Source organism: Polyodon spathula, chromosome 1 (assembly GCF_017654505.1).
Source record: "Polyodon spathula isolate WHYD16114869_AA chromosome 1, ASM1765450v1, whole genome shotgun sequence".
In the NCBI taxonomy this organism is placed as follows: Eukaryota; Metazoa; Chordata; class Actinopteri; order Acipenseriformes; family Polyodontidae; genus Polyodon; species Polyodon spathula.
In genome coordinates this window covers 65,490,167-65,508,196 of record NC_054534.1, presented here as the reverse complement: position 1 = coordinate 65,508,196, position 18,030 = coordinate 65,490,167, and the positions used below count along the sequence as shown (strand labels likewise).

The window sequence follows — 18,030 nt, the reverse complement described above, 5'->3', positions numbered from 1 at the left end:
TATTATTATTATTATTATTACCTCCGTCGCCAATCCCGTTCTCCACTCACTGAACACACAACCCCAACTATGTGAAAACATGCTGCTTTTATGCAGCTGTACCGAGACTCGACTGCTAATCAATCATTCAATTGGAGTCTCGGTACAACTGCACGTGAATTAAGTTATAATGCAATTTCCCGTGCTCACATATTATTACTTTTTACTTGCACGTGAAGTGCTGTGCAATCCTCGTGCTTAAATACAAATACACATTTTAAACACTCGTGTTACACAGACCCATTTATAGCCTGTGTACCAATGACTATACACCAACATTAAAACACAACACATAACACAAAATACACACAGGGGCAGGCACCTTGCCACACACATGTACCAACAGAGGAAGTTGAATTGATCACAACGAGAAATCATATCCTGTATATTCAGAAAAAGACACACTGAAACAAACCAACACTCTACAGCAAGCAGTTTTCAGCAATCCTGCTACAATGTGCTGACTTTAAGTGTAAAAAGTGGTCAATGATGGACTGAATGGGCTAACTTCTTCTAACACACAGAGTAACTATGAGGCACACAGATATACAGAACATTTCTGAATTCCTAAAAACTGATTTTTTTGTAGGAAATCCGTATGCTGCCTAACCCTTTCTCACCAGAGCGTTTTACTGCATATAATTCATTATATCTCAATATTTTGCCAGAAGACATGCATTCTTTTGTTTTGTTTCAAATAATAGATGTAAAAAAATGTTTTAAAGCTATAAAATTGAAAGGTCACCATATTATCTCTTCTTCTGTATGCCATAAAAGGCTAAATAAAGCAGACAAATCTAAATATTCAAAAAAACAAAGTTCTAAAAATGTTTACATAAAAACTAATGAGTTATGTCTTTGGTAAAGTCCACAAAACAAAATTCAATGTACAGTCAACTTTTTAAAACAGTCATTGTAAAAAAAATGGTTAAGAACAAATATGTAAACAGATATTTGTCTTGTTAAAATGATTTACCTAGAAATTTGACCTTTGACCTTGTTTTGGTCTCAGAATGCTTATAAAATGACTCAATCCTAATTAATTGTTAGTAATTTACTTGACACATCTTAAATAATAAATAGTGAGGAAGACAAAAAAAAAATCTGTGTGTGTTATTTTTAACCCTTAACTGACTCAGTTAGTGGTACGCAGTAGTATGAGGAGTCATCTATTCGGGTGATGATATAATGTTATTGAAAGCTATAGGAAAGCACACTAAGCTGATCAAAGGGACAACAAGCTGGCTGTCAATATATTCTAGAGCAGGGCCTTTTTTTTTTTTTTTTTCATTGGCAGGAAATAACTTGCGAGTTCAGTGTGCAGACTACAGGGAGAGAAAGGCAGCGCAGCATTAAAGAACTCACACATTCAAACAACCAGGAGCGCAAAGAAACGCAGACCAGTAAGGTACCTTATCACTAATTAGATTAACTAATGTTACTCTGTATTTCTTGACATCCTTTAATATGAATTTGATAATCTGAGTCAATATGGAGGCTGTTGTTACCACTGTTAATTGCCATTTAGGTTTGAGCTGCTCTCAAAGCTCCACTGTGCAAAGTTTTTGTTTTAGTTTTTTGTAATTTACTCCTTCGCAGGATCTGATTTCTGAGCATCTATATTTAAATAAAATTATGAACAGAACAGCCCCCCTGGGCAACCCTAATAAAGGCACATTTACAGTATGGTTTTCATCAGATTTTAGCTTAAGCCTGAATGGTTAATGTAATGAGGTTTTGCAATACAAAACCATGTTACTCGACTACTTTTAAAACACCTTGCACCCCCCCAAGAATTAATTACTATAGTCAATTGTTGTTTTGTTTTTATTTCTGCTTGTTTTTTTTAAATGTCTCCCTAATTATACAATAAATCAGATTTTTATATTTTTATATTCCCATAGTGACAAAAAAAAAAAAAAAAAAATACAAATCTTTCAGATTATGTAGCAAGGTTATCGGACTAAAGTAAGCAGTGTCGGTGCTAGGATTTATTGCTTTATTTATTTGCAAAATCTGAATCGGTCAAAAACTTAGCTTTTTCTTTTTCCATTAAACCATATTGTAATGTGATTTTAAGATGACTGTGAACAAGACAGTTATCAACCAACTAACAGTATATCCAAACATTTTAATAATCAATTATGTAACAAGATCAATCAATTTGATTAATTAATCGATTTGATAATACTGAATTTTTACCATCTGTTACTTAAGGTGGAATTTTGTGAAGCGGGCCAACTTTTGTGAAGCTTGTTTGATGTGGAAATGGAACAGGTATTTTATTTCCTTTTTTTTTTTTTTAATTGAGCTCTTGCCAATGATTTTACGGCAGTTTTCTCCCCAATTTGGAATTGCCAATTGTTTTATTATTAATCTCGGTTCACCACTGCGACCTGAGTAAGTCCAGTACAGCGACTCAGGGAACGGCGGCTAACACACACGTCCTCTGAAACGTGTCCCTGCCAAGCACTGCAAATCCACAAAGAAGCCATCAGACCTATAGTGCCGGTGGACAACACAGATCTGAATGGCTCCACTGCAGACCTGCAGGCGGCCTATCAGCCACAGGAGTCGCTGGTGCATGGTGAACCGTGGATTGTCCTATCGACCTAAGCCCTCCTTACTCAGGTGGCGCTCGGCCAATTGTGTGCCGCTCCATGGGAACTCCTGGTCACGGTTGACAAAGCCTGGATTCGAACCTGTGATCTCCAGGCTATAGGGTGCATCCTGCACTCCACACAGAGTGTCTTTACCGGATGAGCCACTCGGGAGCCCTTATTTCCATTTGGGGATGCTGTTTGTGCATTGTAGTGATTTTGTTTAAACAGAAAGTTCCAAGCAGTACATCATATGTAATAAACTATAACATTAATATGATGTGTCAAATATATAAAAACATCTCACTATACAGTACAGACTGTTGTAAATCGAGGCTTGTATTTGCCAGAATTGCATGTATAGTTGTAATTCACCTAGAAAACAGTGAATTACCAGTACAGCTATGGCCAAAAGTATTGCATCTCCCTATATAATGAAATCATTTTGCTTTATAAAGTTGAATGAAGCCTGCTGAATAATGTAACGTTAACCTCTTGAATTACGTACCGCTTTGTAGTTTCCCATACTTAACGAATAACTGACAACAATTAAAAAATGTGACATTTGAAATCCAACTTGAAATACAGTCGGCGATAATCAGGACTGCTGCTAAAATGGGAAATAAAAAACAGCGATTCATTTTGTTTAGAAATAAAAAAAAAAAACTTTAAATGATGTATTTAACATGTAATCATAATGTGATGTAATTTCCTTCTTTTTCTTTTCATTTATAAACCAAAAAGTGTAACTAAGGTAATCTCAAATGCCTCCCGTTTAATTGGGACAGCCGCTTATTTGGGACATTTTTACTTCTCTACTGTACAACTATTATGGCTTCCGGTACACCTTTGCGATGTTGTTCTGTAGTTTCTTTCATTACATTATGTTAAATAAAACCTCTAAATTATGTTAGTCTAGTTTTGTTTTGTTTTTAATTATGTCTCAATCCCCCTGTAACAGGGCAAGCAGCCCTGTACAGTATTTATTTTAGAACAGGGCTTCCCCTCCGCCCTTGTACTGTTTTTATGTTTATTTATTATTTACTTTTGTTTGAAGGTGATGGCGAACCGCTGTGTTGTGTTTATTGTTTATTGTATGACAGCGTAGCTGTGTTTAGTTTTGTTATTGTTTTGCAGCATGGATGGGAAGCCAAATGAAACTTTGTGTAAAATGCCTATGGTATACCACTTGGCATGAAGTGAAGCCAAATGGTATATAATCACAATTTCACAGATGCGGCCTTCAATGATAAGCACAGCATGGAAATGAGTGCAAGAGATGTTTGTCAATAATAACAATAAAAACACTTAGAATGACAGATTGAAAACTTTAAGGGCACTGTTGAAGTTCATATGTGCATATTACATAGTAAATTAACTCAGGACAGATCAATCAAATAATATTTTTGAGGCCCCAGCTCATTCATCATCATCATATTGGTTGGTGATGTTAACACAGTTAGTCAGTGGTTTTCAGCCTTTTTTTTAAAACTGTACCCTTTCTGTCCTGGAGGTCTCAAGAACCCATTTACTATTTTCGCTGTTTATTTAATATATAATTTATGTTAGTTTGGGACTGACAAACTACTGGTTTACGACAGAATACCTAACAGTAAGCCTAATCACTAAAACTTTTAATTACAGGTCTCTGGATGCCCAGAATCCAGAGACAGCATTTGGGAATCTCTTCAGAAACACATGCATTGGTTTTCTATTCAGCAGAATTATAAATAAACCGAAATGTTTATCACGTTTCTGCTTACTTCCTGTAAGCCCAAGCTGCTACCAGCAAGAAAGAGACCCAGAGACAGAAAGCTGCAGTTTAAGCACATATGCACACATTTATTTAACAAAACACAGGGGCCAAAATAAAAGGTTCAAATAAAAGAAGAAAACATAGCACCAGCACCAGCACCAGCACCAAAGGATTTTGCTTCCTTTATATACATGTGGCCACTCCGCAATTAACATCAATTACCTAATTGGGGAATGGCCATACCTGCGATCGCTGGTACAGATTTAACCCCATCCCTGCATCCCGCCCCCCTCCCCCACAAACACACACACACACACTATTTACAGCAGCAGGGCATCTGCCCTGCCCTGCCACACTTCCCATCTCAACAGTATTATGTGTGCCATTTAAAATGCTAACAATACATTAACTTCAAGATAAAACTATAATAACTAACAATGATAAACTCTTTATTGAATTCAACATAAAAGGGATGCAAAGGGCCTCCGCATAACTTTCTCTTGCTTTCCACTTTCTGTAGACTCTTGTGATTTCTTCCTTCCTTCATTTTTTTTCTTTTTTTTGCAAATAAGAAATGTAACCATTTTTGACTCGAGAAACGATACACAGGATCACCTGGATGTTCTCAATCAAACACCAGCCGCTATTACTGTATATATAACTAAAGCCTTCAGTTGTTTAACAAAACATTTTGTAATGAAGCAGTTTTTACTTAATTACTTAATTACATCACTTACAGTGTATTGATAGAACTTGAGTGTTCAACCTTCTGTGCCGGTGCCAGTTGTGACATGTGAAAAACACAAGTGCATCTAATGAGAGTGGAGAGTTCTCTGGGGGTTGCTTTCTTTATGTAAAAAAACATATGCAGAAAAATATTCTTTGCAAAGATTACGCAGTAGACAACAATTTTCTCATTAATTGCTCTCAAGGTGTGACAATCGCAACAAAGAAATAAACATTTTCACGCTATATAACGTTGCGATATTATCATAACCCTGGTTCCCTGAAATAGGAATATTAACCATTACAAAATGGGTGTTTCCCTTTAAGACACCCAAACTGAAAACTCTATACTAGTTAACCGTTTGTGTAACAGTAATGTTCCAATGAATACATGAAGATGGACTCGCCTCTAATGTTCTATCGTGAGGGTGGACTGGGAAGCGCCTCTTGTGCCAAATCCAGGATTCTGCAGGTCCATGACAGTTAGCTGATAGAACCTGGCAAACATATGGGATGACTCCTGGAACAAAGCCCATGAAGTCGCTTGACCCCTGGTGGAATGGCCGGTGAGCTTCCCAGGCGGGGGCAGATTAGCTATTTCATTCGTAATCTGTATTGCACCTGTTATCCATTTTGGTAGGCGGTGTTTAGACAGAGCCTGTCCCTGAGACTTAGCTCCATAACATACAAAAAAATTGTTGACTGCCTCCAGCTTTTAGTTCTGTCCACATAATACGCTAATGCCAATGGTTCTCTGACCTCAGTTTACAGTCTTCGGCAGTCATGCCCTGAGAGGCAGGGGGGGTTGTGCTTGAACTGCAGTGAGTAGCTGATCTGAACAGTAGTAAACACCTAGATGTCTGTGGTGTACTGATGCCAATACTTCAGATGGCTCACTGAGAATGGGCCCTGGACATATGGCAGCAAACCCCTAGGGTCGCTGTTCACCCTGTGGCTTGGCCTGATGTTCTTGCCTTCCAAATTTAGTGTAAAGTAAACATTCAAACATGCCTCTATCACCCCACTCCTCCCTTAACCCTACCTCCCTCCAAAACTAGCATCCTTTCTCCCTCTTACCCTTCCTCTCTAAAACCCTCGAGCAGACAGTACACCGCCAGCTCTCTGCTTTCTTGCCTAACCAATCTCTGCTCAACCCTCTCCAATCTGGTTTCCGCTGTGCTCACGTCACTAACTCGCTAAACTCTGCCCATGCTGCCTCTGACACTGTTGATCACTGAATTCTCCTATCCTGTCTCACTGACCTGGGAATCTCTGGCACTGCTCTGGCCTGGTTCTCCTCCTACCTCTCTGACAGCACCTACAAGGTAACCTGGTGTGGCTCAACCTCAACACCTCACCTTCTCTCTCAACAGGAATCCCCCAAGGATCAGTCTTGTGTCCTCTCCTGTTCTCTTTCTATACCCGCTCCCTGGGCCCCCTCTTCCTTTTTAATGGTGTCTCATACTATTTCTATGCTGACGACCCCACCATCCCCTCCCATATCTCTACCTCTCTAAATCTGACCTCCTTTTCTTCCCCTCCTCATCTTCCCCCTCCTCTGGTCTCTCTTTCTCCATTCCTCTGGAATCTATCACACTCTCTCCCTCCTCCTCAGCCAAGAACCTCAGTGTAACCCTGGACCCCTGCATCCACCTGCCGATTCTTCCTGAGCAATATACGAAGAATCCAACCCTTCCTTACCAACTGGTACTCTCCCACCTAGACTACTGCAACTCCCTCCTGGTGTTCTCTCTGCCTCGCTTCTCCCATGCTACTCCACTGCTCCCGATCACTGCTTGCATCCAGTTCAAGACTCTTGTACTCGCCTACCGATGCCTTGACCAGACTGCACCCAGCTACCTCCAGACCCTCATCTCTCCCTAAACCCCCACCCAACCTCTGGACTGTCAATGAGGCCTGCTTGGGCAGGCTGGATTGCATGTGTCACAGGGATAAGAACCAGGCATAATGCAAAACAGCAAGCATTGTACAGAAGAAATGTATAGTTGCTGTCTCAGTTTGTTAAAAACAGTTACTGGACTGTCAATCAAGCCTGCTTAGTGCTAGACAGACAGGCTGGTTTGCAGGTGTCACAGGGATAAAATCCAGGTAGAATGGAAATAGCAAGCAATGTACAGTAAGAGTTAAAAGCAGTAACTGGACTGTCAATAAGGCCTGCTTGGTACTAGATAGGCAGGCTGGGGAGCAGCAGGTTGGCCTTGCATGTATCACAGGGATAAACCCAAGAATCATGCAAACAGCAAACAACATACAGAAGAATGTACCATTGCTGTCTCCGCTTGTTAACACAGTAACTGGACTGTCAATCAAGCCTGCTTAGTACTAGAGAGACAGGCCAGCTTTACATGAGTCACAGGGATAAAATCCTGGTATTACCCAAATAACAAGCAATGTACAGTAAAAACTGTACCAATACACCATTAAGACAGTAAATGGACTGTCAACAAGGCCTGCTTGGTACTAGCCATGTAGGCTGGCTGCATGTGCCACAGGGATAAAACCCCGGTATAATGCAAATAGCAAGCAATGTACAGTAAAAATTATACAGTTGCTTCCTCAGCTTGTTAAAGACAGCACTGTATGCATATTAGTACGCAATGGTGTTACACCTCCCCTACGCCCCTCCATTGTCATTCTAGACCACGCACCTGCCGAGTCTGGACGTGTCTGTTAAAGCAGCAACGCTGCTGTGGAACAGGCAAGAGCTGCAGCTCCTGTATACAGTACTTACTTTAACAGGGCTGGTGCGGTATACAGTACTTGTACCCAAAACTTAACACAAGCAGCAACGCCTCTGTACAGTATGTTACAGATGGTACTGGACCAGGGATGGTACTGTTTAACCTATTTTGAATAGGGTACCGGCACCTATCAGTGGAGGCTGATAGTACAGCTGCAATGATACTGTGACAGGTTCACTCGGTACCGACACTCAGCTGCTAGTATGAACGCCTACAATAGCTGCTCGGAATTTTTCAATACTTACTTCTCTGTAAGAATGAAAAACATATATACCGTGTTGTGACAGAGAATGAACGAAGCTTATTGTTAGATCTCCTTCCCGACCTGGGAGGGAACTAGGAAAAAGGAATGGAGTACCCTTAACTAAATGGCTTGACAATTTATTCCTTAGGGGAGGTGGAAGTCGGTCATTTAGGAAGGGGGCGGAGCTACAGCACACAAGCTCAATGACCCCGGGCGGGAGATGGCACGGCATCCGAGGATTGGAGGAGCAGATATGCTCGTTAATCTAGGGGTCATGGCCAAGGGTATAAACAGGGGGCGTATCGTAAGTGATCTTTTTCTTTGTAAATGGTTAGAAACAACCTAGGAGACCCTGCGTAACGAGAAATGCGAGTGTTGTGTTTGTTTTGTTTGTCTAGTAAAAACTGTTGTTTGTTATTTAGACTAACACGATCCGGAGCTGTAGCCGAAGGCCAGCATCAAATTTGGACACCAGCACTTCCCTTTGTTTCACGGAGAACTGTCTTTTCACCAGGAGCACTAATTCACTCACTGAAGTACCTGTGTCTGTGTTTTGTGTTACATGTTGCTGCAAAAGAATGGGACTTTTGGTTACGGGTCAAACCTGGGGATTACAAACAAAGTGATACACGCCGCTGGATCATTTTATAACATTTATTTTTTATAGGTGTTCGCCATAAGGCTCTGGACATTGCTAATTAATTCAATAAACACCCTTGCACCTGGAAATCATTGTCTGTCTGTTTGTATCCGTTCTGCACTGCGCACATCTGTAATCACTCACCCCTTTGCCCCACGTGTTTACTCAAATTCAAGTCGCACCCGGACATCAAAAAAAAAGAGACCATGAATTGCAAGTCACATTTAACTCTTAATGAAAAAAAAACACAATAATTATCAGTTCAATTACTTTTTAATTCCTAGGTGCCAGCAGGGAACATTACTGTATTACTGTACATTAAAGCATCAGACTACATCAACTACTCTATTACTTTATATATTATGTATTACTTTGAGTATTGAACGACAGTCATTGCAGTTTATGATATCTGGCAAAGGTTCGATTACCTTGAACTTTATTTCAGTCTGCTTTATTGTCCTCGTTTGTTTAATTTGGCCAACCTGACTGTCAAATTCGCAAGCAAAATCAGACAGAAACGTGTGTTTCATTTTAGGTTTGAGTTCGGACTTTGGAGTTTACACTAGTGGGGTTCCCGTAGTTAAACCAGGCGCAGACCGTAATAACAGTAAGTTAGAGAATCAGAGAGCGATGGAGAATCTGCCATTAAGCAGTACATACCTTAGTGTTCCTGTTTCTTCTGCTCCTCCAGATACAGAAAGATATATAAATAAATGATTGTTCATACTGTGCCGAGAGTAATTACTGTAGTGGGCAGTACTGTGTACAGTTGTTCTTGTTTAAGTGCACCAGAATAATTGACATGCGCAAATGTAAATTGGTACCCTAACTAAAAACCTCGAATCCAAGACGGTCCCCCCAAAATTGAACTTTTATTTTGGCCACAAAAGTGCGACTTACATTCGAGTAAATACGGTACACACCGGTGGAAACGAAAGCGAAACCACACAGTCCACAAAATATTCTTACATTTATTTATACATAATAAATAATATTTACAGAAAAATATTTTTATATACTCCAACTGGAGCGAGTATGTCTAATGTACTAGGATCCTGGGAAGGAATGGCTAATCGAGTCACAGGCTTCCCACATCACACAAGGCCGTGATGGGACTTGACCAGCACAGACTAAAAACAACAATAAAACAGCTTGGAACAATATTTTGCTTCAGCGATTCTGTAATATAAATACATAGCACTTAAAAGCAAGCTAAAAAGCGGTAACAATAGGTATATAGAGAAGAATTACACACTTATCTGTCTCGGGTAATCAGCACAGCTGAAAAAATAAAATGGCAATACTTGCAGGGCATGCCGCTGTTTTGTGGTTGCAGTGCCACCTTGCTCTAGCGAGAATCTTTGGTATAGAGTTTTCAGTTTGGGTGTCTTAGGGAGCTGTCCTTTTTCTCCTGTTTTAGTGCATAAATGCACTACTTCCATATGTGTAGTGCAGTACAATTAAGTATTTTTGTACTGTATAACATGGTGTGCTTACTAATGCAAACCTACAGTGCCAAAATATTATAGTATTAATAGTACTGCAGTACTTTTTACATGATGGAGGAAATATACTTTATAGCATCCTGGACCTTCTTTTTGAAAGTTATCCAATACATATTTGTAAGAACCGTGTAATTGATAGTGATTTTCTCCAAAAATGCTCACAGGCAGAAACTGCTCTCAATGTCCGTTCCATTAAATAGAGAATAATGCATGTGGTAGTGTGTGAATGAAAATTCAATGCCCACCTGAGGGGTTGGATGCTACATAAATCCAGAGGGTGAAGCCCAAGGTGTTTTTCCAACCCACACCAAGGGCGGGCATTACATTCTTATTTAACACACACTACCCTATGCAGTATTTTTTATAAGCTCTGGTGAGCAATTCTTCCCCGGCTTAGTGGCAAGCGAGTGAAGACAGCAACTAAGTGAGGTTGGAATTCCTATCAGTTTGACAGGGCTTGCTGGAGTCAGGCTGTTTCTGGTGTTAATGAGTCTGTGTTTCAACTGGATGACCACTTTGAAAGAATTGCTCTCCAGTGACCCAACAGTGTAAGAACACCCTGTACTATTAATTGCCATCCACAGATAAAGACTTCTGAGAATACTGAATAAAAATTTGTGACACAACAGTTATTTTGGTAATAAAGAAGTGAGTGGGTGCAATGAAAACAAAACAGCCTTTATAAATCAATACTAGCTTAGAAGCAGTGCTGTAACTCCTTTGCTGTATCAATCCTTGTTAGTTTGCAAAACAAGGGGTGGTGTTCTGTACATCACTGTATGATTCCAAAGGTTACCCTGCATAGATATGGAATTCATTTTATAAGATGCTGTCATGCAAGGGCAATTTTGAGGATGAGTGATCAGTATGCATCGGATGCTCGACAGTGTAAGGATTACTGCCCACACTGTCAAACAGGTAACACGGTAATAATGATCCATGATGGGGTACGGAACATTTTTTTGTTTGTTTTAAAGACATTTGAAACAGAGAGTAACGTTATAAGTGTAAAACATTTTCAGGATGTTAACAATGAAAAGAAAAAAATACAAATATGTTAAACAGCTGTAGCAACACATGGGGAGATATATATATTGAGGTCCGGGCTTTGACTGGGACACTCCAGGACATTTACCTTTTTGTTTTTAAGCCACTCCAGTGTAGCTTTGGCTGTATGTTTGAGGTCACTGTCCTGCTGGAATATGAATCTTCTCCCAAGTCTCAGGTCTCTTGCAGACTTCAGCAGGTTTTCCTCCAGGATTTTTCTGTACTTTGCTGCATTCATTTTGCCCTCTATCTTCATGAGCTTTCCAGGCCCTGGCGCGGAGAAGCATCCCCATAGCATGATGCTGCCACCACCATGCTTCACGGTAGGGATAGTGTTCTCAGGATGATGTGCGGTGTTAGGCTTGCATCAAACACAACACTTAACGTTGAGACCAAAAAGCTCTATTTTGGTCTCATCAGACCATAGAATCTTCTTCCACTTGGTCTCAGAGTCTCCCACATACCTTTTGGCAAACTCTAGCCGAGATCTGATGTGAGTTTTTTCAACAATGGCTTTCTTTTTGCCACTCTCCCATAAAGGACAGTTTTGTGAAGCACCCGGGCTATTGTTGCCGTACGCACAGTGTCTCCCAGTTAAACATATTCACAGTTGTGCCATATTCTCTTCTTATATCCTACCCTGATTGGTGCTTTTGAAGAACTTTATTCTGTACTGGTTTTGAATGTTCCTTCCTCCCAGAGACAGGTGTATTTAACCTGAAATCCTGTGAAACCTGTTAATTGCAAGTGACTGCTTTCCCCCCTCCCCGCGCTCCAGCATGGTGCAGGTCGAGACGTTGGCAGTCTCCCCAGGCGCACATTATAACCCGGATGGTCCTGGTCCCCAAGGCTCCGCTGGGTGACCTGAGGCACCGCCTGCAGACCACCGTAAAAGCAAGCAACCGGGCCCTCCCGTAAGCCTGGGGGAAAGCAGGGTGTGGCGACCCAAGCAACAGCGTTCAAGAAGGCAGCCATCACAACGTGCTCCACCCCAACTTCAGCAGCCTCAGCAATTACTCGGCAATTACGCCCTCCGCGGAGGGATGTTCTCCCAGAATGGAGCCTTGATACTGTACTGGAGGCTCTCATGAAGGCCCCATTTGAGCCCATAAACCCCATAGAGTTGAAGTATCTGTCTGTGAAGACACCCTTCCTCTTGGCTATCACCTCCGCAAAGTGGGTCAGTGAGCTACAGGCGCTGTCGGTGCACAGCTCCTGTATACACATTTGGGATGATGGCAGCAGGGTGTCACTATGTACAAACCCTGCTTTCCTCCCTAAGGTGATCACAGCCTTCCACATGAACCAGTCTGTGGAAATGGAGTCTTTCCATCCACCTCTGTTTTCTTTGGAAGAGGACAGGAGACTGAACACCCTCTGCCCAGTGCGGGCATTGAGGTGGTACGTGGATAGGACAAGAGCTCTGCGTCATTCTGAACAGCTCTTTGTCTGTCACGTAATACGTACGCTAGGACAGGCCCTCTCGAGGCAGCAACTGTCACACTTGATTGCGGATAAAGTCTAGGTTGTGTTTGACAATGTCGGCTTGCCCCCACCTGGGCGGGTAGCCATGCACTCTCAGAGGACTGGGCTTATCTACAAGGGGCAGTACAAAACCTCAGTCATCTACCGGGAAGCTCTATTAGCAAGGGTTTCCCACTTTATGAAAGATTCTAATAATGTACATGTCAAAAAAAAAAAAAAAAATGAATAGCTGTAATTATGTATGTGTTCACGTGAGCCTTGATAACATATACAATCTATATAAAAATCACTACACAATGTTTTGAGTATTGTTTAAGCAAGACTTTTCAGAATTACGTGCTTGCCTTTTTTCTATCCCCTGAGATTCTGGCTTGCCCAGAGAGATAACTATAAATGCATGCCCATAATCTGGTTTGTTTACTTAATGCGGTCTAAAACTTAAAATATAGGCTCAAGAGCTGCTATATATATATATATATATATATATATATATATATATATATATATACACACACACACACACACACACACACACAAAGTACTGCCATAAAAAAAAAACAAGCAAACAAAAAATAAACAAAAAAACAGCCCTCTTCTGCCTCTTGCAGTTAGACAAAGTTCCCAAGCGTGCTTAATGAAATTTCTTTAAATAGCAATACTGAGAAAATAAAAGTGAAACTGTTTTTTCTTATTCTATTTTTTTAAAACATTGCCTCGACGGATATTAAGCTAAACTAAATAATACTTCTTCATCCCGTACTGCATGACATTACAGTTCAGCAGGGACTTAGTTAACTTAAATTTAATTCCATAAACAAATAAATCAACTTTAAAAACCATGTGAACTTACCTGACAAGTGATCCCTTCTCTCTCTGTCTCTGCCCGGCACAAGATAAACAGAAGCCGACGACTTCACAGCTCCAGCCAAAAAGCAGACGGTAGCTGTGAGATGAGAGTAAATACAATTGCGCATTTCAAGTTGGGTGAAAAACGGGGTAAAAATGAATTGGCGACTACTAAAATAATAATAATAAAAATAATAATAAAATAAAATATCCTGTCTTTTGGCTGTGTGCAATAAATGAAGCCCACTGCACCCCCCATAAGTTTCCCTACCTTTTCACAGATCAGCTTTTTGGAGTTTTCTTTAGAAGATGCCCTGATTGCACAAACAGGAATTTCCTTCTGAAGTAGTTATTGGGTATGGTAAATAGTAATCCAGGTAGGCAAACACTTTAAATTTCTCTGAATAATTGTATTTGCAAATTCCGACTTTAACATGCTGTAAGCTGACAGACGTCACTTACAATGGAAAAGAACCGTTTAAAAACGTTTTAATTTCATGATGAAACTGCCCGCCTATTGCATTATTTTCAATCTACACATTTTATTACCTGTGATAATAAGCAAAACCCTAGCTGAGGCCTATTTAGGGTCAGACTTGATAATGTACTACTTTTCCTTCTGCTAAGGCTGATAAGTGTGCAGACGTGGAAGAATATGGTATCGCGCTGTGTACTGAGACAGGGAACCTACAGTCTTTATTATCCATGTACTGACCACAGACATTTGTTTTGTTTTTTACTTTTGAATATATGTGCTGTAAGTGACTTATTATTATTACTATTACTATTATTATTATTATTATTATTATTATTATTATTATTATTATTATTATTATTAAAAACAGCTACATTGCCGTTGGTTAAATGTACAGTACATCCTTTTCATAATCATGATTGTCTCAAAAATTGGAACCCATATATCACAAATCAAGTAGAAAAAATAAGCACTGTTTCAAAACCTCCGTATCATTCATTCTTAAGCGGCTGCAATAAATAACACAGTGAGACCAGCTGATTCTGGATCAAACCATGCAATATACAGCACGCTTGTATTAATTGCGACAATCGGGTATTGTAATGAATTGTAATGAATTGGTACACTTGCTAGCTCTTTCAAATACGGTAACGCATGTGTAAACGGAGACCCGTAAACAGCGTGGTTCTAAGTACAGCACTACAACACTGGCTATATGGTTACAGTTGCACAGATTCATTTTAGTGACGATATCTGCTATTCTCAAAATGCTCTCTGGTCCGGACTGCATTATGAAGAGTTGTAGCAGCTACAGCATTCAGTGAAATCTTCACAGAATAAAATGCTATTTGTATGAAAAAAAAAAAAAAAAAAAGTTTACCTTTCTGGAATTTCGGTGCAGAAGATGAAGTTTAATGAACGTGATAGTGATCAGTAGAAGGAAAGTGCTCATCCGACCCGTCTTGTTCACCTCACCGCGTCAGCACACATCTACAATTTGTTTCACTAGTAATATCCAACATTGTCGTAGATCAGAATAGTCACATAATACTTTTACAAAATGTACCGTTGCAAATCGTGATTGTAACTCTTAACCAGACCAGAACATGTAATCGATCCCCATAACCTTCCGGGTTTGTCACTGAGCTGAACAGTTGTTCTCCCCAATCCAATGCACTATCGAATAATGATCTCTGTAACTTGAAAGAAATGTTAAGAGCCGCCTCTGCTGTTGCTTTCACTTAGTTTAACCGTATATTCGCGAATAGAAAGGCAGCATTCTCCTCGAAAAAAAGTTTATACTTTCTACGTTTTAAAAATATGCTAAAATTGAGGAAAAAAATATAATAACATATATACATATTGTAAACTATATTTCTTTGTTATCACTGTACAGCTATGGCCAAAAGTTTTGTACCAACTAGAATTTTAGGATTAAGAAATTATATATATATATATATATATATATATATATATATATATATATATATATATATATATATATATATATATATATATATATATATATATATATATATATATATATATATATATATATATATATATATATATATATATATGTAAATTCTCTAAATGACAATATTTTTATTTGGAATTTGGGAGAAATGTTGTCAGTAGTTTATAGAATAAAACAAAAATGTTCATTTTACCCAAACACATACCTATAAATAGTAAAACCAGAGAAACTTATAATTTTGCAGTGGTCTTTTAATTTTTTCCAGAGCTGTACACACACACACACACACATACATATATATATGTTAGTGAGAGATCCTTGCAACTCATGTCGTTCGTTGCCCCTTTTAAAATAGACCCAGGACACAGGACACAGAAATTGAATTTTCTTAGCGCTCATGCGCACTTTTAATAAACACCTAGCTCCTTCTTGGAGCACTAACTATACAGTCTGGAACCTAACTAAACCAGGACAGCTAAGCTGTTTACCTGTAACTCAAACACAAACTCTCACGGTTTCCTACAGCACTTTACCTTGACTGCTTGGAAGCAGACCACAACTTCTGCCTCCCTACACACAGCAGCCCCAAACAAACTGTCTGTCTCTCTTAAATACCCTGCACCTGGCTCTAATTTACAACTACCACCAGGTGCAGGGGATTACTAAACAATGACACAATTAAGCCATAAACAGTTAAACAATTAACCCAGTAACACCCAAATGTGCATTTTCACATGTTTTAGCAGGGAAGGACATAGCTAACACGTAAGGCACAAATATAGCTCTGGTTTACTGCAAAGTTGGCTAAACATTCTGTATTATTATATTTCTTTGCAGACACCCTTATCCAGGACGACTTACAATTGTTACAAGATATCACATTATTTTTTATATACAATTACCCATTTATACAGTATAAATAACTAAACAGCAGCTGCACAAGCTGGTTGCTTGCGTGTCTTGAAATGAAAGAAAAGTTCCTATATGTTTGCTGCCAACGCACTTAATTTCGATACTATACCATCAAAGACGCAAGATCTCATATCTCAGCCGTCCAATCACCAATCTTTTTTTTCATAACCATGGCAACGGTACAGAGGTGGCTGGGACAGATATATTTTTTGAACACGAGGATGAGCTAGACTCGCCGCAGCGGATTACAGTCTGATACGATTTGGCATGAAATGTTTGGAATTGTCCTTCGCTCCATAAATGGGTGGGCCCAGTCCCCTAGGTCCTGGTCGTGGCGCCACCCCTGTCTTGAGCAAGAACATCTTGTTTAAAATCTCGCAAGCGTATAATTCTCCAATACGAATGTGCTGCCACTCAGTAGTTGAATGGGTTTAAAGTGTTCAGAACGAATCAGTGGGAGAAGGACTGCACTGATAGTTTTTTTTTTTTTTAAATTTGTAGGTTACTGTATTTAATATTTTTTTTTTCATGGGGAAGGGTAAAGTCAACAAACTGAGTACTACTGCACGCACCTGGACTGGTGACCATGGCTAGTATTATTCTGGGGCGGATAATGTGTTTATTATTTGGGATGCAATCCCTGTCTTTTGTTCTCCGTGCTTTATACTTCGATGTGTATAGCCGGAGCTTACTGTTTGGTCACCAGATCGGGAATTACAAAAATAAATGTCCCTTTTCCAAAACCGGATTACAATAGTCTGTCAATAATTATTCCTGCACTGCATCACCTCTGCACCTGTCTACAGTAAACCATTTTGTCACACAGCCTCTGAAATTATTGGTCAGCGTCTCTTGAAAAGGGCAAAACCTGAGTAGGATCATTTCCTACACACAAACACACACACACACAAACCCTCGAAGCTCCTCCCTTGATGTCAAGTACCAGTGCAGTGTTTGGCTGTTCCATGAATCCTCCCCCAGATGTGGGAAATCAGTCTGCTTTCAATTCCCAAATGCCATTTTATCTCGAAAATTTTACTATAAATGGGAATGTTCAATGTTGTTTATGGCAAATAAAAAAGTACAACATGTATGTATTCAAGGACTATTTTTTTTTCAGTGGAAGGATTCATAATACATTTCAATTTTTTCCTTAAAAAAGCTAGTTTGTGTAATTATTTTCAAAAAACAAATGTAGCCATTTTATAAGCGAAATAACTCATGACAGTCTTACCGCACTTCCTGGGTGGTTGAAGGCCTCGTGCCTCACAACGCACCTAGGGCGTGCGGTAAGAATTGTTTTACCGGACACACTGTCGTGGGTTATTTCTTATTTCATTCTACAGTGTGATGCAAAACCTTTGACCATAGCTGTAGATCATTGCTTACACTGGGTATACTGGTTATATAGTTTCATGAATAACAAGGAAAAAACTCAGGGCTATTGCTCAGTAAAATCATGTTTATAATGCCATTTGGGTTTATTCTGTTTGTTTGGGTTACTGTTTACAAAACA

At 39.6% G+C, this 18,030-nt stretch overlaps 1 long non-coding RNA gene across 2 annotated transcripts in view; it reads right to left on the bottom strand.

The window, feature by feature from the left end:
- Nucleotides 1-15,304, bottom strand: part of LOC121321008 — a 32,861-nt gene extending 17,557 nt beyond the window's left edge. For both annotated transcript variants that reach the window (XR_005950904.1, XR_005950903.1), the window contains exons 1-2: nucleotides 15,006-15,304; nucleotides 13,655-13,747 (exon numbers count right to left, since the gene is read on the bottom strand). This is a non-coding gene — a long non-coding RNA (uncharacterized LOC121321008). The remainder of the gene's footprint in view (nucleotides 1-13,654; nucleotides 13,748-15,005) is intronic.
- Between the last annotated feature and the right edge of the window lie 2,726 nt (nucleotides 15,305-18,030).